Source organism: Equus asinus, chromosome 1 (assembly GCF_041296235.1).
Source record: "Equus asinus isolate D_3611 breed Donkey chromosome 1, EquAss-T2T_v2, whole genome shotgun sequence".
Classification (NCBI taxonomy): domain Eukaryota; kingdom Metazoa; phylum Chordata; class Mammalia; order Perissodactyla; family Equidae; genus Equus; species Equus asinus.
In genome coordinates, this window is record NC_091790.1 from 30,273,118 (window position 1) to 30,297,334 (window position 24,217).

A 24,217-nucleotide genomic window follows, 5' to 3' on the forward strand; every position below is an offset into this window, starting at 1 on the left:
AAAATGTGTTCTGTATGATACCAATTCTTTTAAATGTGTTAAAACTTGCTTTATGGCACAGCATATGGTCAGTTATTATAAATACTCTGAGTAGCTATTAGGAGCAATATTCTATCTGCTCATTAGGTCAAGCTTTTTAATTGTTTTATTTTCAAAGCTTTTATTTACTGATATTTTGAATGCTTGGACTTACAATTTCTGAGAGTGTTATATGAAAATCTATTGCAATTGTGGTAGATTTATCTATTTTTACATGTTCTTTCCATTTTTGCTTTATGTATTTTGAGGCCTTGTGATTAGATGCATAACAGTTTAGAATTATTTTAACTTGCTAGCAAATTAAACCTTTTATCATTAAGAAGTGACCCTCTTTATCTCTAGCAATTCTTTTTACTTTAAAGTCCATTTTTTCCTAAAATAAAATAACCACTATATTTTCTTTTGACTAGTATTCATCTGCATATATATTTTTATACTTTTCCTTTCAATGTTTCTGTATCTATATGATTTTGATGTGTTCCTTTAAAAAATGTCTGTTGATTATTGTCTTTTAATTGGATAAGTTAATCTGTTTACATTTTTTGCAATTATTGAAATGTTTGTGTTTATAGCTCCCATATTAGTATCTTATTTTGTGATTTCTAGTTGTTTTACCATTTCTATGTTCCTTCCTCTCTCCTTTCCTACCCTGTTTTGGATTTATTGGTTAGTTTTTCTCATTTTGCTTTTTTTCTAAAGTAGTTTAAAAGTTATTCTTTTCACAGCTACTACAGGAGTTTAATATGCATAATTTATCAAAATATAAAGTTAATCAATACTAAACCCTCTTTCCAAATAACATGAAATCCTTAAAATGCTTCAGTTTCAATCACCCTTTCTAACATTGTGCTATTGTTATTGTGTATTTTAACTCTATTTTTAACATTACTCCCCAAGAACATTATTATTATAATCTCATTCTTCTCCTTCTTATTTTATCTATCAATGTTTTTCTAGATTTACTCGCATATTTTCCCCTTTCTTTGTTTTTAATTTCTTTCTGTGTCTCATTCTTTCCATCTGGAATAATATCGTTTTTTCCTGAAATAAATACTTAAGGATTTCCTTTAGCGAGGGTCTGCTGCTAGCAAACTCTCTCAGTTTTTGTTTTTCTTAAAAAATCTTTATTTTATCCTGGTCCTTGAAAGACATGTTTGATGAATACAGTCTTTTCTTATGCCGTTATTTATCTTTCTGTTAGTTAAAGTGGTCTATAACAGGTGAGTATTTAGGATCCACCTATCAGTGTGGCTATCCTTACATGGAAACAAGCTGCACCTTTACCTGGATGGTGGGTTTAAAGAAAACTGGAACAACCCTCCCCCTTTCATTGAAAAAAATGCTCTCTTGCCCAAGTGCCGCAGAGCTGGAAATGCCTACTTTTTGACTAGAGCACATAGCTCTTAAGTCTTCTATTAAAACGCAACTTCTCAGCAGTAGGAAGGAATAATATTAGTCATTATTCACCATCAGCTTCATATGGTTAATTCATGGAGTGCTTTCCACTGCTGGGCTGGATAATGATGTCTGCTTGGAGTGGGGTCACACAGGGATGAAAAGGAAAATTAATTTTTGATAGAAGTAAGAGAAGAGGACAGATTCTTTGCGAGGAGCGCTGCCCAGGAAGTCTGTCCAGGCTGAGGAAACAAGGTGGGACAGTCTAGGCAAGAACCTGCTAGCAAGAGGGTTCCAGTTCTTGGTGGTGGTGATGGGTGGGAGCGTGCTGATCGTATGTTTCCACGTTCCTGTCAACTCCCAACTCTAAATTCCTCAGCCATGCCTCCTGTTTCTTCCTCAGCTGTGGCCTTGAGAAAATAAAATATCAGATGAGAACTTTCTCCAGTCACCTGAGTCCTTACATCCCCATTTCCCTCAGAACCTTGCTTCACAAACTGCTCCTTCTCCTTCCTCTTACCACTTACTTTTTTGTTCTTTTGCTTATAAACATGCTTGAGTCTCTTTCACTAAAAAACAAAGCTAAAACTCCTTTACATATTTATATTTACATACATTTACATACATATATTAGAAATCTAATATAATATTTACTGTAGAAAATTTAGAAAATACATAAAATTACAAAGAAGAAAAATAAAATCCATATATACACTTGCCACCACAAGATTGCCACCTTTAACATTTTAGCATATTATTTTTTTGTGTTTTTTTGTATGTGTGTTCTTTTTCAGTCTGTTTTTATCTATCCACCCTCTTTCCCACATACAAGGTTGGGATGATAATGCAGATCTATCTTCTAGTTTACTTTGTCTTCCCATTAAAATGCCTTTCCCTGTTGTCGTGTTTCTTCTGTCTTGTTGCTTTGCTTTCTTCTGTCTTCTTTTCCCTCATAGACATTGAAAGTCTACGCTCACTGTCTACGCTTCTGCTCTCATTCAGTCCTCAGACTCTTGAAGACTATCTTCTACACTCCCCAAACCTCCCAGTCCCACCCCCCACCAGAAACTGGCAAATGCTGTCAAAGACTTGGGAACTGGCAAATCTGAGACATATTTTTCTTTCCTCATTTTATTGAACTTGCAGTAACACTGATCACTATTACTGCCTCTTGGAAACTCTCTCCTTCCTTAACTTTCATGAAAATTTCACCCTGCTTTTCTCTTGTTCTTTCCTTCTCAGAGTATATCTCCAGTTTCTTGGGACAGTGTTACTTATTAAGCGCTAGTGGTCTTCATGAGTCTGTCCTTGGTCCTTTCTCATTCTCCAGTCTCTGGGCAATCACATCTCTATCAATGATTCTATCTCAAGTTCAGACATCTGTTGTGAGCTTTGAACCCACAGAGCGGGGTGTCTCATTGGCATCTCACACTCAACATAACTGAAGCAGAAGTCACCCCTGAGTGGGTGAGGGATTTATGGACCAGCCTGAAAATGGCATACATCATTCTGTCCACATTCTTCACCTAGAATTCAGCCACAGGGGTGTCCCGACAGCAAGGGAGGCTGGGAAAAAGAATAACTGGGTGCCCAGGAGGAAAAAGGACATAACTGGAAGAACAACTGGCCAGTCTCCATCCCAGCTACCTATGGGGAATATTGCATAGCAAAATTCACCTAAGGAGTGACTTCTGCAGAGTCTACTGACAAACACTGGGAACGGCAAAATGGGAGTGCCCTGGAAATAGTCTTTCAGGGAAGTTTGGAACTGAAACCACTCTAGGGGTTATGCAAAGAGAAGTCAGAAAACAAGGAGAGATATTAAAAGCAGCACATCAAACATAATTTGCTTATCCGTGAAGCCGTCCAAGATGAGCTCAGGGAAAGAGCATGAGGTCAGTGAGGGCCGTCTCCAAAGCATCCAGATGGGGCTTTTCTCTCGGCACAGAGTCTTCCAGGGCTCTTTCAGGAAGACACCCAGGACAGCTTAGGCAATGCTTTGGGCATCCTTTCTTTTATGGTTATCCTTTTTTTTTTTCCCATTTCAGTTGCAAGTTTGAAAATGTTTTATGCTTTTAGATTTCTGGTCATTTTCAAAGATAGCTGAAGCCTTTCGGATCTGTTTTTTCTCTTCACTCCTCTCCTTAATGCTTCCAATCTTTACATTCTTCTATCTTTTATTGCCAAATATCTTCTAGAAAGTATGGCCTCTCAAGATGAAGTTGCTCAGAACAAACATGGCCTGGGTGTCTGTCTTTCCTGGGTTCTCTTTGCTTGAGTCATTACTTATTTGATGTCTGTGAGGCATAAGGCATCGATCCCCCCAGACCAAATAAGGGCTCAACAGAGAGGAGGAAAATTCTTACAACACCTCTGAATGTTTCCTGACCTGCAAAATATGGATGAAGATGAAAATGAATCATTCTTGCCAACTATCCTTCTACTTATAAAGGCGATGAATGAAAGATGTCTTTGATACACCTGGCAAGTAGATTTCTACAAATACTAGATAATAGTCTTTAACAGTCTACATTTGTTTGCTCTTGCTTCTTTCTCTTCTTTTTCATTCCCACTGCTACCATCTCTTGACTGATCTGCCTGTTTTTTTGTTTCTTAGGAGGTACCAGTGAGCAGTGTTTAAGAGCTTTGCCCCTCAAGCCAGACGCCCAGCAGGTCTCAGCTCTGCCACTTTCCAGCTATGTGATCGTGGCAAGTTCTTTAAAATCACCTTGACCTGATTTCCTCATCTGTAAAATGAAGAAAATGATGCTGAAAGGGTGGGTATGAGGATTAAATGCGTTAATTCTTCTTTTTACAAGTGAGGTGTAATTGACATATAAGATTTATATTAGTTTCAGGTGTACAACATAATAATTCAATATTTGTGTGTATTGCAAAATGATCACCACTGTAAGTCTAATTAACATGCATCAGCATATATAGTTATAAAAAATTATTTTTCTTGTGATGAGAACATTTAAGGTCTAATCTCTTAGCAACTTTCAAATATGCAATATAGTATTATTAACTATAGTCATCATGCTGTACATTACATCCCTAAGACTTATTTATTTTATAACTGAAAGTTTGTACCTTTTAACCATCTTCACCCACTTCTGCTTCTCCTCTCCTCTGCCTCCAGCAACTGCCCAACTGTTCTATCTATGAACTCTTATTTTTTTGAGAAAGATTAGCCCTGAGCTAACATCTGCCTCCTCTTTTTGCTGAGGAAGATTGGCCCTGAGCTAATGTCTATGCCCATCTCCCTCTACCTTTTATGTGGGCCGCCTGCCACAGCGTGTTAAGCAGTGCATAGGTCCGTACCTGGGATCCGAACCAGTGAACCCCAGGCCGCTGAAGTGCAACATGCAAACTTGACTGCTGTGCCACTGGGCTAGCCCCTCTTTATTATTTTTGTTAATGAATTAATTCTTGTAAAGCCTTTAGGGCAGTGCCCAGCATGTGTTTTGTTATTATTATTATTATCCCCATTTTAATCTATTCCGAAAGCTGGAGCCAGAGCGTTGAAACCATCAATTTTCCTGCTAACAACCATCAATGACTCTGCATCTCCAAACAAGTGTAGATGTCATTCAGGGCCCTTCATGATCTGGCTGGGATGCTTCCTTCCAGCATATTCTCTTACTCATCAGAATCAACCATGAGCTTATTCTCCAGACGCACCTGTCTCTTTCCTGCCTCTGCATCTTAGCACGTGGCATTCTCGTCGCCAGAACTTTAATCCTTCTAGATAGAGGTTTTACTTCTGGCAAGCTGCTTTCCTTTTATCCTGAGCGGATGATGACCTAATGAATGGCTGTTCCCTGTACACCTGTGTGACTACCTGGGGACAGGGCAAATGCGCACTGATGAGTCGGTGGTCAAAGAGAGAAGAACAGGAAGGCGTTTGTTCTGGCGCGGGCATTCAGACGTGCTCAAGGCTAATCTTTATGCTTCCATGCAGTGCAATTCCCTCATCTACAAAGTGAGTAAACAAGGCATTCTCTGCCTCCTTTTTTAGAGTTATTAAGAGATTTCAGTGATGTCAACAATGTGAAAGTTTTATGGAAAGAATAATAAGCTTTGCAAATATACAAAAGATCATCATTATTATAATAGACAGGATGGAATGGAAAGAGTATGCCCAAGACTTTGATTCATTACCAGACATAATCAGGACCAGCATGAATGTCTGCTATGTACTGTGCATAGTCCCATTTAATTTTTACAACCACCCACTGAGTCAAGGCTCAGAGGTGTAGGAACTTGCCCAAGTTCCCATGGTTGGTTGGCAATAGACTCATAGACTAGGGCTGTGAATTGACTCCAGATCCATCTGGCTCTGGAACCTGGGTTCTTCACAGTGACCTCCTGCCTCCAGACCCCATGAGTGATGTCAGTAGTGTGAATGCATAGAATTTGGAGCAGCATCTTCAGGGCTGAGGCTTTCGACCATGGGCAGGATCTGAGCCATCTGAGGAGGCATCTTCAGAATGCAATTGCCCAAATGCGGCCCCAGAGGTTAGATCCATAAAGTCTTGGGAAGGGCAATGGACTCTGCATTTGGCAAAATCCCTCCAGAAGATTGAAATGTTCATTCCCATTTAAAAACCCCTACTATTAAATATTAATTAGTTGAGCACAAACAATGTCCTAGGCTTCATGCTAGGCAGTAGGGCGCAGCCACGAATAAATCTGACTTTTCACCCTTAAGGATCTTGTATTTTAGAAGAGAACTCATAATGTGGAATTTGCAACACAGAGCAATAAGCACTAATGACACTTGTGTACGGTGCGATGGGATGGTGGAGAAGCGAATGCCAGACTTTGCCTAGAGCCCAGGAAGGCTCCTCAAAGGAGGTTAGCACTTGAGCAGAGGCTTGAAGGACGAGTAAGCATTTATTAGTTGGAATAAGTGGCCAAGACGGCGTTTATTAAACATGCGACAGTTCAGTTCAGATTTTGCTCTTGGAAAGATCCCTCTGGTGAATTTAGGAAGAACAGATTGGAGAAGGAAAACTAGACTCCCAGCAATTCAGCCTTCTGGTTCCAAAGACCTTCCCCTCCAGTCGAAATTAGCTGTCTCATCCATAGCTGGACCCTTATCATTAGGATCTGCACTACACGTGAACTTGGGCCTTCCCTTCCTGAACATTCTCTCTGACACTTCTTCCCTGCGTCCTCCTTCTCTTCCTCACTCTCACAGGAATTGCTCTTCCTTCTCCATATCCTCACCATCTCTTCCCAGGCCTCAGATAATCCCAATCTTTACCATTCTCAGGCCCTTTTCTGACCTCCTCTGCCTCACCACACAGCCTGGAGCCCTTTGATAGTCATTTCAACGACACGTTGGCTAATACGTCCCCTTTGCCCAAGTACAGAGAAGAGTTTATTTTGAATACACAAATGAATCATTTTAATAGCATTATTTTGGGGAACCCCAAATATTTTATGTAAGAAACATGGCCTGAGGAAGATAAAACACTAAAATTAAATGAACAGACAATGTTCTGTCAATATATGTTTCAAAATACAGAGCTTGGGGGGCTGAGCCCGTGGCCAAGTGGGTAAAGTTACACAAGCTCCATTTTGGCGGCCTGGGATCACAGCTTTGGATCCTGAGTGCAGACCTACTTCACTCATCAGCCATGCTGTGGAGGCATCCCATACACAAAAGAGAGGAAGATTGGCAGAGATGTTAGCTCAAGGCTAATCTTCCTCAAGCGAAAAAGAGGAAGATTGGCAATAGATGTTAACTCAGGGCCAAGCTTCCTCACACACACACACACACACAAAACCCCACCCCACAAAAAAGCCAGAGCTTGGGTGTATATATTCATATTCATATTGAGTTGTATAAGAGGTGTGCTTTTGTGAAACACAAAGTCTGAGTTATTCACGGTGAACTTATCAAATGCTGTACTTTATGGATAAACTGTTTCCATGCTTGTGTTTATATTTTCTTCAGAACTATGCAATTTGGTCTGGTTAGCTGATTATGAATTAGGAAGTTGAGACTTAAGTGTTACTGCACAATCGACAGTAACACAATTGACAGATAATATATTAATTACTCTAAATGTTCTTTGAATAAGAAGTAGGGAGAATTTCTCCTGTTTTATTCTACGGTCTTGGAGGCCTAGGGACAAATTGAATTAAGTGTCCAGTGCCAAAATCCTAAAACAGATTCTGAAGCCATTCCAGCCAAATTTGAATGATTTTCCTGATGATTTCATCTGTTTGCTAAAGACACTGTATGGATTCTTAATGCAGACGTTATTGAAGCTCGCAGTCCTGTCGAATGGCCCTCGTGGCCCCGGAGCTGTGAGGTAGCTCACTGACGCCTTGCTTTGTTCTCTCTGGTCCACGCCCCTGGTTCTCTCGCCTTTGGTCCTTCTGCCTTGTCCCAGGTGGCTGAGCATCTTGGGGAGAGTCCCAATCTAGGGCTTCTTGGTTCCAATTGCTGATACTTCATGTTCCTTTTGATTTATCTTTATTTGACTCGTAAGCATATTTCTAAGTGTGCTTTTTCTAAATCTTTTCTGACTTGCCAAACCCTAATCTCCATCCCTACTTGCTCATTCTTGGCAAATGTCCTTGCTTCCTACTTTCCAAAGGAAATTGATGCGGGCATCTGAGCCCCGTTCCTCCTCTCCATCTCAACCTTCTCTGAGTCCTTGCTTTGGTCCTGCTTTGCATTCATCTCAGAGAAAGAACTGTGCCTTGCCACCAGGGTCAACATGTCCATTTGGTCTCTGCTCCTTCACTTTTTAGGGATCCATTTATTGCATCACCTGCAGTAGTTTTCATTCTGTTGACTGTTAAAATGCTTTCTCCCACCTCCTCCAGCCTTCACACAAACTCAGCTCTTCCCAACATTATACCATCTGCTTTTCTAGTAATGGCCCTGTCACGCTGGCCTCTATCGCCCTCCTCCCGTCCTCATCAAGCGACTGGTATAGATAATTGCCCTTTTCTCAGCATCCTGTCTTCATTCTGAGACGCACGAAAGCTATTTGCCTATATGTATCTCATTAGAGTTAACATGTTCTTCCTTTCATTGCTATTTACATACATCTTTTCATCAGTCTTTAATGACTTCAGTCTGTTGTCTGTCTTCTGGAAAATTTTCCATCATTAGATGACAAACTCCTTAAGCTCAGATGCTATGCCTGATTCATCTGGGTATCTACAGTGAAGTAACAGTCTTTACTCAAATGGTACCTTCTGGTAAGGTCTACACTGATCATCCTACTTAAAATTCCAGCTTGTGTCCCACCACTAGCATTCCCGATTCCCCTTGCCCCTTATTAATTGCAATGCATTTAATTGCAAATAAGATTACTTTGTAAGAATGTTTTCCCAATAATTTATAAATGTGTAACTGAGAGACTTGGGATCACACAGTCTGATCAAGGTGACTCAGGCACATATGACAGCACTAAAGTTGTGATTAATAAAGAGTCCAACCAATTGTATTGTACTTTATACATGGGACGGTTTGCATAGAGTTTATAAGTGAGAAGCCTGTAGAGCAAGAATTGTTGAGATGTCTTCCACTACTGGGGAGTAGGGGAAAGAGAGAGCATGCCGCTTGGCCTCCTGCAATATCTGGTTTGCTGGACTAGCATGGCCCTCTATGGAAGATGGTGTGGTTGCTTCAGGTTGACTCAGACCTCGATGTCAGGCCACCAGACATTAAGAGCCTGGCCAACAGTTCAGACACAGCCTCTTGGGGCAGATAATTAAGGTTATCTTCTGCCTGAGGTCTGGGTCTCAACACAATCCACAACTAATCACCTAAGGGGAGCTGACTCTCCGTGACTATACTCTCAAGAGACAGATTCAATTGAATCTTGATTAAAATTTCAATTTACAGTGAGAAATAGAGCCGCCATTTTTTCCCATAAGAAAATATGCAGGAGAAACCAATGGTAAGCAGAAAGTCGCTGGATGCGCATAGACTCCGAGGAAGAGGTGCCCTCTCTGCCTTCACTGTAGCCCCCAAGGGGATGCAGTCCTAGACATCTCATCCAAAGCCAGGCCATTGGCCCTGCTGCGTCCACGTGTTGGAAATAACATCAAAGCTAAGTTCACACATACGTACTTATTCACAGGCAGCTTTCCACCACAGCACGATTGGCAGGAAGCAGAGGAATAATCTGCAAAAGACTTTGACATTATTTCTTCCCTTTTGGTCCATCTTTACCGGGAAGTTTGCTTTCTTTTCATGCTTTATTTAGCCGAGTATCAAAAATTAACGTGCATGATATGAGGATGCACCAGTTTGATAAAAGGGATGAATAAGAAGCGAGGATGTCATTCAGGTGGAGGGAAGTGGAAACCACCCATGGATATGGAATCCCCCAGAGTGTTTGATTGTGGGCAGGCAAATTATCAAAGGCCTAACGCATGACTGGATGATATGGAGATGCCTCTTTATTTACCATGGCAAGGCCTAAGAGCCGGCTTTCCCAGCATCGATGAACTCCTGCTGAAATCCACCAGCTCGTGCCCATGGGAGGCCTCAAGCCGTCTCAGTAAATAGTAATGTAAATAATGCTTTATTGCAGCAGAGTGCTTTCATCCCAATGGAAGATGTCTTGAAGCACATGGTTCCCAGGGCAGAAGATCAGAAAGAGTGCTATAAACTGCCTAGAAATAAGAACGATAATTTCCTTGGGCTGTTTTTAATTGACAGCGCAGATGTGGACCCACACTGGGTCTATGTGGGATTTCACAGTTTGGTGTCACCACGTGAGACTGTCACCCCGGGGACACAATCAGCCCTCCATGCAGACATCCTGGAGAGATGGAGAGATTCATGTGTGTCCCACATTCAGTCCTGTTTAACATTCATTCCAAGAAGACCCCTTGCTGCGCCCTGCTCTGCCTTGGTCACACTGAGCAGAATTTTAAAATCTCAAAATCTCAGACAAATCACTGGGAACTCTCTGAGTTTCTACCACCTGCCTGGCACCCTAAAGGATAATTAATACAAATAAAAATAGTAACTTAAGGCTCATTATAAATTTATCTGCTCAGAATAAAACCACTTTCATTAACCCTTCTTACATAAAACTATACGGAATGTTAGTTCCATTAATGGAACATTTATTCTATAGATCATATAAGTAGAGAATGTATAAATATTATACTGAACTGATGACACAGACATTTCTTTTTTTGCCTCTAACCCTGGGTTATACCGTGGTTCACTTTTCTCTTCCTGAAATACTGAAGCAGAACAAAATCTACTCACTGTGGAGCTGTGAAGATTAAGCAAGATGTGTAGATGAAAATACTAGCAAGGGCCGTGCATGCAGAGGGTACTCAATAAATATGTGTTGAGTTCAAATGACTTTGAAAGTAGAGTTTCTGTTTCATAAATTGTGCCACTGCCTCTAAGTACATTTTTCACCCAAGAATTCAGCAAACTTATTTTGGGATTCCTTGAGTTTAACTGACTCAGGATCAACGGATACCAAAAATGTGTCTTATGATAAGACATGTCAGGAGAGCCGGATGAGAATCCAAGTGAGAAAACCCTCTTATCAAATTCATTTCCCGAGCAGAAGTCACATTTCTGCAGCTCAGCTGTAAAATGGTCCTCATGTGAGTTGTTGCCCTGTGACTCGGGCCAAGTGCTGTGGCCCCAGCGTAGTTCTGTACCTGAGATGACTTACAAGGGCCAGGCCCATGCCTCTTGCAGACAGGTGAGTTGTCAGGAGGGAGGCTGCAATTCATGGGAGAAGGTGAGGAGAAAGCTCTTTGACGTGAGTCATTACGAGCATTTGGATTTCCAAAGTACGTTTTAGAGGAGGCTCCGTTGAGTGTCCAAAGGGCTGGAAAAAGGAAAAAAAGAAAGAAAGAAGAGGAAGGATGTTTTATGGCAAGCATATGGAGAGACTTTGTGAAATGCAACACAAGTCAGATGGCTTGCTCAGAAAAGCGAATCAAGATTAATAGGCACTCAAGGGTGTGCTGTTTTTAGTTTAACGAAGAAGAACACCAAGCAAACATTCAAGATGGCTTTGTGGCCATTAAGAAAAAGGACAAGCTGAGAAAGGAAACTGCCTTAGGCTGTGAGGACTGTGGCACATGCTGGATGTGGGCTGGCGGGCACAGATTCTGCTGGCACGAATTTGGGAGAATAATTTATCTTTCTACGTCTCTGTTTTCTGCTGTGTTAGATGGGGCCTGTGAACATACAATTCCCAACACTATTCTAGTCCTCAGCTTCTCAGGCCCACTGTGAATAATAACAATGTGCATTGTTGGCTCACCGTGTACCAGGCACTGTGCTAAGGGAATTAATATCTATTTTCTCACTCTTTTGCAAATATCCCTCTGTGGTAAGTGAAACTATTTTCCTTATTTTAGAGGAGGAAATTGAGTCTTGACGATGTTAAGTAACTCGCTAGGCTGCACAGGCCTAGAAGATTCTAGAAGTAGAAGGTTCTGGAGGCAGCGTCGAGTCTGGATCTGCCTCTCTGAAGAGGACTGAGGCAGTGATGAAGGGCACTGGGCTTCTGTCTCCGCAGCATTCAGAGAGGAGCTAGAGACCAACCCGGTGCCAAGTCTATTCTAGTCCGGTGGTGATGAGCTGTCCAGTTCACGGGTGTCCTCTCACAAACACGTGTATGCTTTCTTTTCTCACGCCCAACTGCGAGGAGTGGGAACTAAGGTGAGAAGAAGAAAGGAGGGCTTCTTTGGGAGCCAGTGAGGAATTTTCTAGGGCTCATTGACCCCCATTCAGGGAAACCCCTCTGGGAATGTCAGTAGTTGCAGCTCTGCAGAAAAGTGACCTTGAAATCAAGGAGTCTTAAGATTTTAAAGTTGAAGGGATTTTTGCATTCAGCTAATCTAATACATCAGTCCAGGGGAAACCAGCAGCCGGCTGCCTGAAGCCAGATTCCCCGACTGCAGGAGTGTCAGGTCTCCTTGGGGCAGGCCGATACAGAAGCTCTGAGTGCTGTGTGCAGAGCTCCTTCTGGACCAAGACTCTTTGGCTGCTTTATATTGTTCAGGCCACGTGGAGTCCAGGCACTGGCGCCGTTCTCAGGTGGGACTGTGCGCTGAAAGCAGAGCCTGGGACCTCTCAGGGAGGCATCTGAGAAATGTGATTTGGATTCATGTCGAGTACGGAGACGGCAGGTGACTAGAAGTCCAGATGCCTCTTCTGGCCCTGCCATAAACACGTGGGAGACACAGCCTACTTGGCATCGCTGGATTCGATTTCACTGCCTTGACCGAATGTTCGGGAGATTCAGTTTCTTGGAAATCTGTTCTAGAAGAATGATAATTGTAGCCTATTCTTTATTTTCCAGTGTTAGATTATTCTGTTAGTGGATGATCCAGGTCCTTTCCTTCTTTATTCTCATATACTATTTTGTCTTTATGTTTTGCATTTTGGATGGTGCACTTACATTATTTGGTAGCAGAAGGAAGGAGGATGGAAGAAGGCCCAGTCAACTGATCCTGGTCCATGATGGCAGGGAGGAGATTGGTGTTGAGTTTTAGGGGTTCTATTAATGCACTGGGATTTAGGGACCACCAGTGGGTCACTAGCATGCATAGCAGTGCAATATCCATAGGGAGAGCTCCTTGCTCAGATTAGCCAGCACAGGTAAGGGCAGAGGGACTGGGACCCAGGATGGTGTTCAATGTGTAAATGGGGCAAGGCACAGGGGACAGGGTCCTGGGCGATCAGGAGAGAGCTGGGGTCCCTTGGAACCTGGTCAAAAGGAAGTAAACATCGTAAGGAGAGGTGGGGCATGAAATACCACTGTTGCCCCCTGAATCAGCCTTGCCAATGGTTAAAGCAAATATGTATGGCTTTCACTTTGTTTTTTATGAAAACAATATGGGGTGATGATGGAAAAAACATTAGACTGAGTGATGCTAGAGAATGAGGTTCTAGCCCTGATCCCATCAAGTATTTGTGTGACATTGGGTGCACCCCTTAATCCCTTTGAGACTCAGCTTTTGCCATCTGTAAAAGGAGGGAGTCAAATTGGATGGGCCCTGGGATTTCTTTCAGCTCTAAATTAGCATAATTATGATCACTGAACTCAACAAAATTTATGATGCGTCTGCTGGAGGAGCTGCTTCCTCAGGGCCTGCTGCCCGAGATGCTCCGTGTATATTCTGGGTGTGACAAGCAGGAGTGGGCGCCGTTTGAGAAAAGCATGCCATTATTACACAGCACCTCAAACAATTCTACATGCTGTTTACACGTCCTAGCTGATGCGTGTGATGCAAACCCCTGAACATCTCCGCACAGACGTTGAAGTGAATCCCAGGCGGGGTTGACTTGCAAAGCTGATCTGGAACGTCCACGAGTCCAGATGTTTCTGTGTCCTGAAAACAATCCAGGTGATGGGTACATGGATGTTTGTTATATTATTCTTTCTACTTTACATGATGAGAGTGTCTTTTATTTACTCGTTTAAGGAAGAATGTCGGGAATCAGCACCTTGGTGCGGTTCGACAGCTGACAGCATTTTGGAATCCGGCAGGCAAGCTGAACCGAGTGAAGAGTTTTTGGAGTCCCGGGACTAACGGCAGCACTGCTCTGCCCATTCCAGATAAGGACCTCCCCAACCTGCTTTCTCTTCCTTCTCTCTTCCCGTGTGACATGAGCGAGCTGTAGCCCAAGGAGGTGAAGAGAAAACACAAGCACATGGTGCCGCCCTGTCCGCATCCCATCTCCGTGCTTTGGGTTGGGACGACCCGAATGTTCCCTGCTGCAGTAGAGACGTGCTCACTTTCCTGTGGTCCCAAAGCTTCTCAGCGGGGAAGGAAATGGAGGCGATAATAAAAATGGGAAAAGAGAAAAGGCCACGGATCCCGCGTGCCTCCTAGGGAGCTGTAAGTGCTCCTTAGAGCACTTTTCCAGAACATAAATATTTACAGCAGACACAATAGCGTGATGACAATCAGCATTCCAAGCAGCACACGGAAATGGAATTTATGTTTTTTCCGTGTCTGTTGCAGGCCTTGGGGGTTATGGGGAGATTACTTTCAGACAACAGAGAGGCCCGTTGCTCCTAGTAATGTGTCTTTGAGCATCTCCTCATGGAAACTGGCAACAGTGCTGAAAGCTGAAGGTGAAAAATTAATAAAAAAAGATAAGCCAGTGACTTCAACTGCTAGGACTAAATCCACAGACACTCCTGCCTGTGGACCTCCCAGTTTTACATAAATCAATTTCTGGACAGTTTTGATCCACTTTCCACATAATAAGAATCTTCGCCATGTCCACCTAAGTTAACCTTCCTTCTTTCATTTCCTTTAAACAAAGAAGGTGCATGTTAGAAAGCAAATGTTGTTTTCCTTTCTCTTAAGTGTTGGTATTAGAGAAAGTCGGCAATTCTAGAAACAAAAGGATGAGTTTAAACAGATGTGGCTAAGCCTCCACTGGCATAATAAATACGAAGTGGGGACTTTTTATAAAGTCCAAACTTTATTTTCTATATTAAACTTACAAAATGTTTCCGCAAATTATGTATATTATTACTTCAATTCTTTTTGGTTGTATTGTGCTTGTCTAAAATTCAGGAGAGCTAAGCTTTGGATTCTGTGTCTTAGCCCTATTTTTGACCTTAATGAAACTCTTAATTCTTTTAAAATGAAATTAGGATTTAAATGCTTCTTTCTTAGGTTGGTCCTGAAAATTGGCATCCTACTCTCTTAAGGAACTTCACCTTAAAAAAAACAAACCCCAAAGCAACCTTCTAGCCTTTCCAAATTAGATAAACTACTTCCCTCACTGTCTTAATTCCATGGATCCAGAATTGCATTTTCAGGTAACTATTAAAAATTTCTAATGTATTTGTCGGAAATGTACTATTTTAAACCATAGTGGACAGATGTACTTTGAAATCGTACAAATGTGGATTTGAATGCTCACTTTAGCATGTGCTATGATCTGGGGCAAGTTTCTATCCACTCAAATCCTCAATTTTCTCATCTACAAAGTGGCGTCTACAAGCCACTCTGATGAGTTGTGACTATTAAATAAGAAAATGTACTATGTGCAGATAGGAAATGCCCAGTGAAGTGTTCCCATTTCCTTGACCCGCTCTACCTCCAGTGACCGTGTAGTCTTATAGAGATGCTCCAGTGATGCTCAGAGAAGGGAGAGGTGGGAAAAGCAGGGAGCTCCTGGGTCAGATAGTTGGAGACCTGTCAGAGAAACCAAACTGGAAGCATAAAGGAGCCAGGGCTGAAAAGGAGCCAGTTCCAAATGTACAGCATGGAGGCCAAGGCTGAGAAGTTCCCTGCAGAAGGAAACACAGGGAGAGAGAGGAAGGCGGGGGGCACACTAGGAAAGGGAGGTATCATTTCTAGAACGGGGGGATGGGAGCCACCTGGTCACACCCAAGCTGGCCCATCCCTGTAGGTTTCAGGCCCTGGGTGGGAACTTGAGGAGGAAGGTGAAGAAAATGTCAACCATCTCTTGGAGAGAGGGAAAGGGGGATTGCTTAGGAGGTTTTGAAGCAGACACAGGCAGACACTTTATCTAGGAGTAAAGCTTGTCTATTGGTTAGAGTTTTCTTATTTCTGGAGCACTGGAAAGGAGGTCAGAGGCTGCGGGGTGTTCTCAAGCACTCTGATAACTAGAGCATTGAAAAAACCTAAAAACAGGGGCCGGCCCTGTGGCCTAGTGGTTAAGTTAGCGCGCTCCGCTGCAGGCTGCCCAGTGTTTTGGTGGTTTGACTCCTGGGCACGGACATGGTACCACTCATCAAGCCACGCTGAAGCGGTGTCCCACATGCCACAACTAGAAGGATCCACAACTAAGAATATACAACTATGTACCAGGGGGGCTTTGGGGAGAAAAAGGAAAAAAAAATCTTAAAAAAACCCCAAAAACCTAAAATCATTTTGTATGTGAATAATCAAATGGTGGCATTAATAATCTGGAGGGCACTTGGTTGACTCAAAAGTTGATTGGCTAGTGCCTAAGATCAAGCCTAACGACTGCTTTTTATAATGAGCTTCAGGGGTAGAGTTTTCTGTTGGAGTCTGACCATCTTCGTGAAATCAACCCATTTGCACGGGACTTACATGAAAAGGGTCCTGGTAAAATGAGGGAGCATTCTGTTGGGTGAGAGGGTTTGATTCTTCCAGTTCACAAGAAAGAGTGGAAAATTCCATACTCTACAGGGCAAGAGAAAGTCAAAAATGGCTTAGAACAGATTTGCTTGACCAAGAAGAGCAAAGGAGACAGGGTGGGTGGATAATTCAAGGAGCAATGAAGAAATAAGATGAATTGGAGTACAGACAGCTAAAGGCAGCCAGTGGAAGGCACTGAGAAGGAATTATGTGATGGTCATAATGTTCTGTATCTACCCTCAGAGTTTACCAGGAATCTATATATCGGAATGTTGAGTTTGCCCCACCTAATTGTATTTCCTTTATCCCATCCATGGGATTTCTGAAGCTAATCTAGGTGAAATTGTAACTTTTAAAAAGTGGCATCTGTAAGGCTGTGCCCTTTTATGGAGGCTAAAGTGGAGTTCTAAGACATTTTCAGTTATGGTCGTGGTTTGTCATTTTCCTTGATAATGTTCGTGGTTCTTACATTAGGACAAGCTGGTTATGGCTGCCTGAATCACGGTAATATTATCTTTTTTACTCAGTATTATTTCTGAGCTTTTCATCACGATTTGCTTTCCACAAGGCAACATCAGCCTTTTTCTGTCTAGAAATAGAAAGAGCAATGAAGCTGGTAAGGTGATAACAACCTTGTTTTGTAAATAGAGAAATGGACGCACCAGCCTATTTCCTCAACAGGTGTACACACCCGGCACACCTGGATGTTCAGGCTTCTATGAATTTTGTTGCTAAATTTTCCCATAGAGAAGATTCATCCCTGTACTGGATATTCCATGGAAAGTTCCATTTTTAAAGAAACACAAATTTCTTAGTACTCGCCAAGCAACATGGAGCCATTTCAAACATGAAAGTAGTCCTGTGATAAATAGGGGATTTTTGAGACGAGTTTCCTGTTCTTCTAGACTTATTGGTTGGGAAACCTACATTTCCAATTGAGTCTTTGGTTCATTATCAACAAAGCAAGGAATGAAAGTCCAGGAGCTATAATAAGATTAGAGACGATGGTTCCCAGCAAGAGCTCCTTAAACGGCCTCGTCCTTGTCTGGCAGAAGGCAAGCCTAGGCAATGATCGCCTTTTGCTGAAGAAGACCACGCGCTTGAGTGAATGCTTTGAAATGAACGAGCATGTGGTACAGTGGAAATTGTCCGGAGTGAATTGTGTATTCAAGCTTGCAGAGTCCAAGATAGGGTTATTCCTACCGAGTTGGATGAAGAGCGTGGTCCAGGACTGAATGCCAAGGATGGTCTATTTCTTCTGGGAATAACGGGGCTCATGTGCTGCTGCTAAGGCACAGTAGTTACTGCAGCCATGGCATGTATTTTGGATTTTGCTTCTCCTGGTACTTGCCGGACTGGCAATACACACCATACACAAATGGCCCACCAATCCCTTCTTCACAGCCCCCTTTTCTGTAACTCCCTGTGACAGTCACGACAAATGTGCAGGCCCGTTACTACAGATCAATGCTCTGCAAATTTCCATTTCTTTACCTCTTCTGCAGCCTTATTTTTGGCATGAATGCCCCAAGAGGCTTTACCCCTTTTACTTTTTTTTGAGAGAATCAAGAGAGGGTTTTGCTACTTTAATTTTTGTCATTCATTCTTGTTCCTCAGAGAAATTTGCAGCTACTTTGACACTCTCCTCTATCGCAGCCTGAATCCTGCAGAGTGGTCCAGTTAGAACAACGTGTTTTCAGAGGGAGGCAAAAAGCAAACAAACCTGAAGGTTGTATGATGAGTATGAGGCGTTGAGCAGGCTAAGAAGTGGATGGTTTTGACCTCGTTTTGAAATGATACTGGTGACAGAACTACAAATGGTGGGACTGGTTCTTCAGTTACTGTAATAATTGGCTGAAGTGATTAGCCCAGGGGTCTTTCTTTAGCTTCTTGCATAATCCTTATGGTAGAGAAAACCACCAGAATGGCCAATACTGTACCATTAGAAGGTTCTGGGCTGTCACAAGTTTAAGGTTATTCAGCTTGCACGTATTTAATATCATTTTATCTGCATTATGCACCAATCTGCTCTGCTTTTTAAAAACAAGAAATGAACTTGCATCTAACCCTGCCCTTCTTTTTACATCTGTCATAATGTGTGGCTTACCTTTTCCTCAGCCCTCTGAGCAATAGTGGACGTAGGTCCCTGGAGGCAGGAGGTACCCAGTGTTGGGGTTCAGAGAGAAGTGGAGAAGACGGCGGGGAAACAAACCAGATTTTGCCATCTAACTGAAAACTGCTTCTGCAAAGCAAGCAGACCTTGAGTTCACTTTTGAAGTGATTGAAATGGAGAGGAGTGGCGGGGAGGACCCTCGAAGGGGGTGGTAGAGTGGAGTTATCAAAGGCATCGACTTTCAGTTATAAGATGAGGACGTTCTGGGGTTCCAAGGGACAGCATGGTGGCTACAGTTCATAATACTGTATTTTACGCTTGAAAGTCGCTAAGAGAGTAGATCTTAAGTGTTCTCACCACACCAAAAAAATGATAACTATGTGAAGTGATGGATGTGTTAATTAACTTGATTGTGGTAATCACTTCACAAAGCATACATACATTAAATCATCACATTGTACACCTTAAATATACACAGTTTTATTTGTCAATTATACCTTGATAAAGATGGAAAATAAAATAAAAGCGTCAAGCTGTAGAGTCAGGTTCAAATCTCCATCCCACCTCTCATTAGCAAAGTCACCACCAACTACTCTCTGAGGCTCATCTTCCTCATCTATAAAATGGGAATCCCCATAGACCTTGCTTCTTGTGGGGAGGATGAAATCGTCAATGTCAAGCTCATGCAGAGTAAATTCTTGATACATGTACACTATTGGTGTTATTAAAGGATCAGGATTGGACAGTGACCCCCCAGAGCCTCAAGTTTTCCGTTCCTGTCTCTCAGTCTTTGTTATGAGGAATCCTACTTCTAGCGGCGTGCCTGGGGACGCTTTTCACCTTTAATTCCAATTCCAGATCAGCCTGGTTTGAGGATTTATTCCTCTCTGTCTGGCAAGCTAGGCTGTCTGCCCACCCATTTCACCTTGAATCCTGGATTCATTTACAGCCACCCATGCAATCTGCCGAGTGTCCTCTGAAGGTACTATGCTGCTGCTACTATTATTGCCTCTATTATAAACAATATAAAGGGACTTATTTTCTGATGATGCATCTTCCTCACCAGCCTGCGTTCCAGTCCTAAGCTATATGAATTCTGACGCTGGGCAGAACTGTTGGACTGCCTCTGTTCCTATGGGTTAGTCCACCTCTCCCCACAGTCTCTGCTGTCCCACTGAACTTCCCTTGGGCCTCTCATTCACTTGGGGTCATGGTCTTGATTGCTGACCTTAGTCATTCCACTGCGTAGATCAGGCTCAGAATGGACTGTCCAGTGCCCTTCAGTCAACTCCCTTGACCCATGAGAGGCCAGTCACCTTGCCCATGCATTCTCGTGGGTGAGCGATGTGTGGGATGATGTCATTACTTCAGGTCACAACGCCTTCAAGTAGGCGCGTTGTGAGAGTGTATCTGGAGCCATGGAGAGGAAGAGATGGAATGGGAGGGGCGAGAGATAAGGGAAGACTTGGAGCTCCCACAGTGGATCACTGACTCTCCACCTTTTGTCTCTTCTGTCTTTATCTTGTGTTTCAGTATTTCTTTGGCAACTAAGCTGTGTGTGGCCATTTTCTGCCATGTTTCTTGGAAGCGTCTCTCTTCTCTCTTTCACAGAAACACCAGAGGGCTCTGCCAACTGGCTGCTCGCCAGCCTCCCCCCAGGCTGCAAGCACAAACACAGCATCCATCTGACCCCTCACAGAGCGAAGAGACGTGGGTATGTGAACACAGGTGCAAATGTGGAAGGATCACGGCAAAGTTTCATAAAGACGAGCGTCTAAATCGATATGCGACAGCTGCTGCCACGTCACGCTGAATCTGTGGTTTCTAAACTTGAAGCTTCGTCTGTCACCTGTGTCCCAGCAACAGGTGCTTTCTCTACGGTGCTGGAACTTTGCCACCAGGGGGCAGCAGCCATCAGGGCCCCCTCCCCTTCTGAACTGTAAGATGTATGCCTATTCCGAGATATGGAAATACCCTTGACTTTTGCAAACCATACTTATAAAAGGAAAGCTATATTAAAAAATCCAAACATTAAAGAGTAGGGTAGATAATCTTACGCAGTAAGCTTTTAAAAGCAATAAACTCCTAACTCTGTTAGCTTCTATATTGCTCTCACTAAAGAGCAATAATTATCTAGAACAGCTGAAACCCAAACTGGTGTAACATTTGATCTCAGGGCAAAAATTCAACCGGTCCTAGTTATAGATCTGGGATCTACAACTACCAGTGAAATTCTGCCCCCCAACTCAGTTATAGGAGGTTTATTGACTATGCTCAGATTATTCAAACTAATTTTAATTTGCATCTTTAACATAACATGTCAACCATGAGGTCCAACCCTTTCTATGACTCTCATTTGTTCTTCCCATCATGCAAATGAAAAGGGCGAGACAGGGCTGGCCATTCAGCTACTTCTCTATGCCAAGCTCCTGGCTTACTCTCTGAAATAGGAAGGAAGTGATTTTCCACTTCATGCTTAAATTGGAGGGAAGCATCTCGCTGTCATAGGCACTTCCTTAACAGCCACTGATGGAGGTCTTAATGGCAGAGAGTCCTTGTATTCTCTGGAACAGAGCCCCAAATCCCAAGTATATATGGGAATGTATATTTTCCTGGAAAGAGGGTCCAGATCTTTCATGTGGAATCCTCAGGAGTCGAACCTCCTTTCCTCTCCAAAGGTTACATTTCTGAGAACTGCAGCTGGTGACACACATGTGTAAACTATTGTTACCAGTTTTCTAGCAGCTGATAGAGCTCATTTGCAAGGTTTATAAACTTTGCAAAGTCTCCCAGAATTATTTCTGAAGGTAACTTGAATCTCTTCCCAGAGATCATTTTGAACAGTTTAGGGAATTTTTAAAGAGTTATGCTAGTTTAATAATACCAGGCAAGCCAGGTGATTCTCTAAACTTAGTTTTTAAATAGAACATTTAATTTGTAAGCTTTGATTACAAAAGCAATATGCGTTCATTGTAGATAATTCAAAAAATATAGAAAAACATAAAGGTAAACAAGTTGACTTGTTATTGCACCACCTGGACATAACCTAAAAGAAAATTTTATTGTACTCATTTTAGATCAATCTAGAAATTTGCACTATGCTGGGATTGTAGCAGAAAGCACAGATAAATATAGCATGCACCTTTTCTACTTTTTAAATCTTTTATGACATTATTTTAGTAGTTGAACAGTTACGTTATGGTATGGATATAACAATATATATTTAACTACGTACCTAATATTACTTGGTTGTTTATATAATTAAATGGACACTTACAAGAAGAGACTTGTAAGCAACTATCATGTATTAAGCACTTATTTTTTTGTGACTATGCTCAACATAGGACATACATTATTTTGATTACTTCTTCATACAATTTGTAATTTGGTAGTATTAGCTCATTTCATGGATCAGAAGATCCATTAAGCTCGGAGATATCCAGTGTCGCAGAACCATAAATAAAGGAGCGGGAATTAAGAGTCAAGCTTTGTGATAAAGTCGTACAAATGGAATTTTTGGATCAGGGATATGAATATTTTTAAGCCTTTTGAGACATATTATCAAATCACTCTCCAGATGTGAATTTACACCATTAGCGAAGCGAGTGCCTTTGTTTTTAACAGTTTCCAGAGAGGAAGGTTCTAGAACATCTCTTGATAGTCCATTTTAGGTTTTGAGAATACTTTACAGGCAACAGACTCTTCTTTGTAGCTAAGCTGAGTTCCACCTGGCTGTTGGCCTCATTAATTCTTTTAAGAAGTGAAGAACAAGTCAATATCCTTCATACTTCTTCTTTGAATATGATAAAACAGTACTTTGTAAAAATATTTTGGGATGGTCACACTAGTTTTCAAACCTTTTTGTCCTTCTATTACTTACCTTTCCTATGTAAGGTATATTTTCCATCTTCCTTCCATTTTTTTTTCTCTTTCTTGACTCTTTTTAGCTCAGTTTCTAAAAAATACAAAGACCTAAGTTAGATCTAATGCTATAGGAATTATAAGGCCAAAACTGAGGGTAATGGAAACATGATTTTCTGGCTTTTGAAAGCAGCCCTCTTCTCATAGTTGCATTTCTTCCTGCTGAGCTATACCTGTTGAGTCTTTTTCCTTTGTGCATATGTGGTGCTATTTTTTAACCTAATTTCTAGCCAACTTCATTTTCCCCCCATTTTGAACCATTTGTGTAACTCATCCAAGTGACTGAATTCTGCATCTCTCTTCCAAGATGTTAGCTCCCCTGCCTCCCTGGGCAGCATCCACCAAGCTAGATGGGTGTATCCTTTATTCCTTCTTCCAGGCCAATGACGATGAGATGACACCACATTAATTGTGGGCTGACCGCTGGCAGAAGTAGCTGGCCATGTTCTCCGGGGAGCGATCATGAGCCATGCGTGGATAACTCAGCTTTGGATGCAAAGGTGTATGATTATCAGCCAACTACAGCCCCATGAAAGCTGCCATCAGCAAATCAGATGCTTATTTTCAGGAGCATAAGAACCAGAGTTGGAACAGCAATTCTTTCCAATTGAAGGAAAAAGAGCTTTTCCTGAAAACGATGTCTTAGTTTATTTGGGCAGCTCAGATCCTTTCTATGCCTTAGCTGCACTCATCAATTGAAGGGCTTGGGCAGCTTTACTCTGAAGTTCTCCCTGGTTCTAAAGCTCCTCAGTTCCTGCTGAGAACTGACCCATTTTTCAAAAGATGTACGTTGACCAACAGGTATACAAAAAGGTGCTCGATATCACTAATCATCAGGGAAATGCAAATCAAAACCACAGTGAGATATCACCTCACACCTGTTAGGATGGCTATTATTAAAAAACCAAAAGATAACTAGCGTTGACAAGAACGTGGAGGAACTGGAACTCTTGCACACATGGTAGGGATGTACATTGGTACAGCCATTATGGAAAACAGTGTGGAGGGTCTTCAAAAAATTAAAGATAGCACCGTATGACCCAGCAATCCTTCTCTTGGGTATTCATTTAAAAGAATTGATGAGGATCTTGAAGAGATAGCTGCACTCCCACATTCACTGCAGCACTATTCACAATAGCCAAGATACAGAAACAGCCCAAGTGTCCATTGACAGGTGAATGGATAAAGAAAATGTGGTATGGGGGGCTGGCCCCATGACCAAGTGATTAAGTTTGTGTGCTCCACTTTGGCAGCCCAGGGTTTCACCGGTTCGGATCCTGGGCGTGGACATGGCACCGCTCATCAGGCCATGCTGAGGCAGCATCCCAATGACACAACTAGAAGGACCCACAACTAAAATATACAACTATGTACTGGAGGGATTTGGGGAGAAAAAGCAGGAAAAAAAAAACAAGATTGGCAACCATTGTTAGCTCAGGTGCCAGTCTCAAAAAACTAAATAAACAAAAAGAAGGAGAAATAAATTTACTCAGTTGATTAAAAAAAATGTGGTATGGGGCTGGCCCCGTGACCAGGTGGTTAAGTTTCTGTGCTCTGCTGCAGGCAGCCCAGTGTTTCGTTGGTTCAGATCCTGGGTGCAGACATGGCACTGCTCATCCAACCACG

General features: G+C 42.3%; 1 long non-coding RNA gene across 3 annotated transcripts; it reads left to right on the top strand.

The window, feature by feature from the left end:
• The first annotated feature begins 3,311 nt into the window (after positions 1–3,311).
• On the top strand, positions 3,312–23,545 carry LOC139040020 (uncharacterized). 3 transcript variants are annotated; one of them, XR_011493665.1, is made up of 3 exons: positions 3,312–3,918; positions 4,052–4,211; positions 20,204–23,545. It is a non-coding gene; the product is annotated as an uncharacterized lncRNA (long non-coding RNA). The 3 variants fall into 3 exon arrangements; XR_011493649.1 differs by having other exon boundaries at positions 3,315–3,918; positions 20,282–23,545; XR_011493655.1 differs by lacking the exon at positions 20,204–23,545 and adding an exon at positions 13,891–15,280 and having other exon boundaries at positions 3,315–3,918.
• The last annotated feature ends 672 nt before the right edge of the window (positions 23,546–24,217 follow it).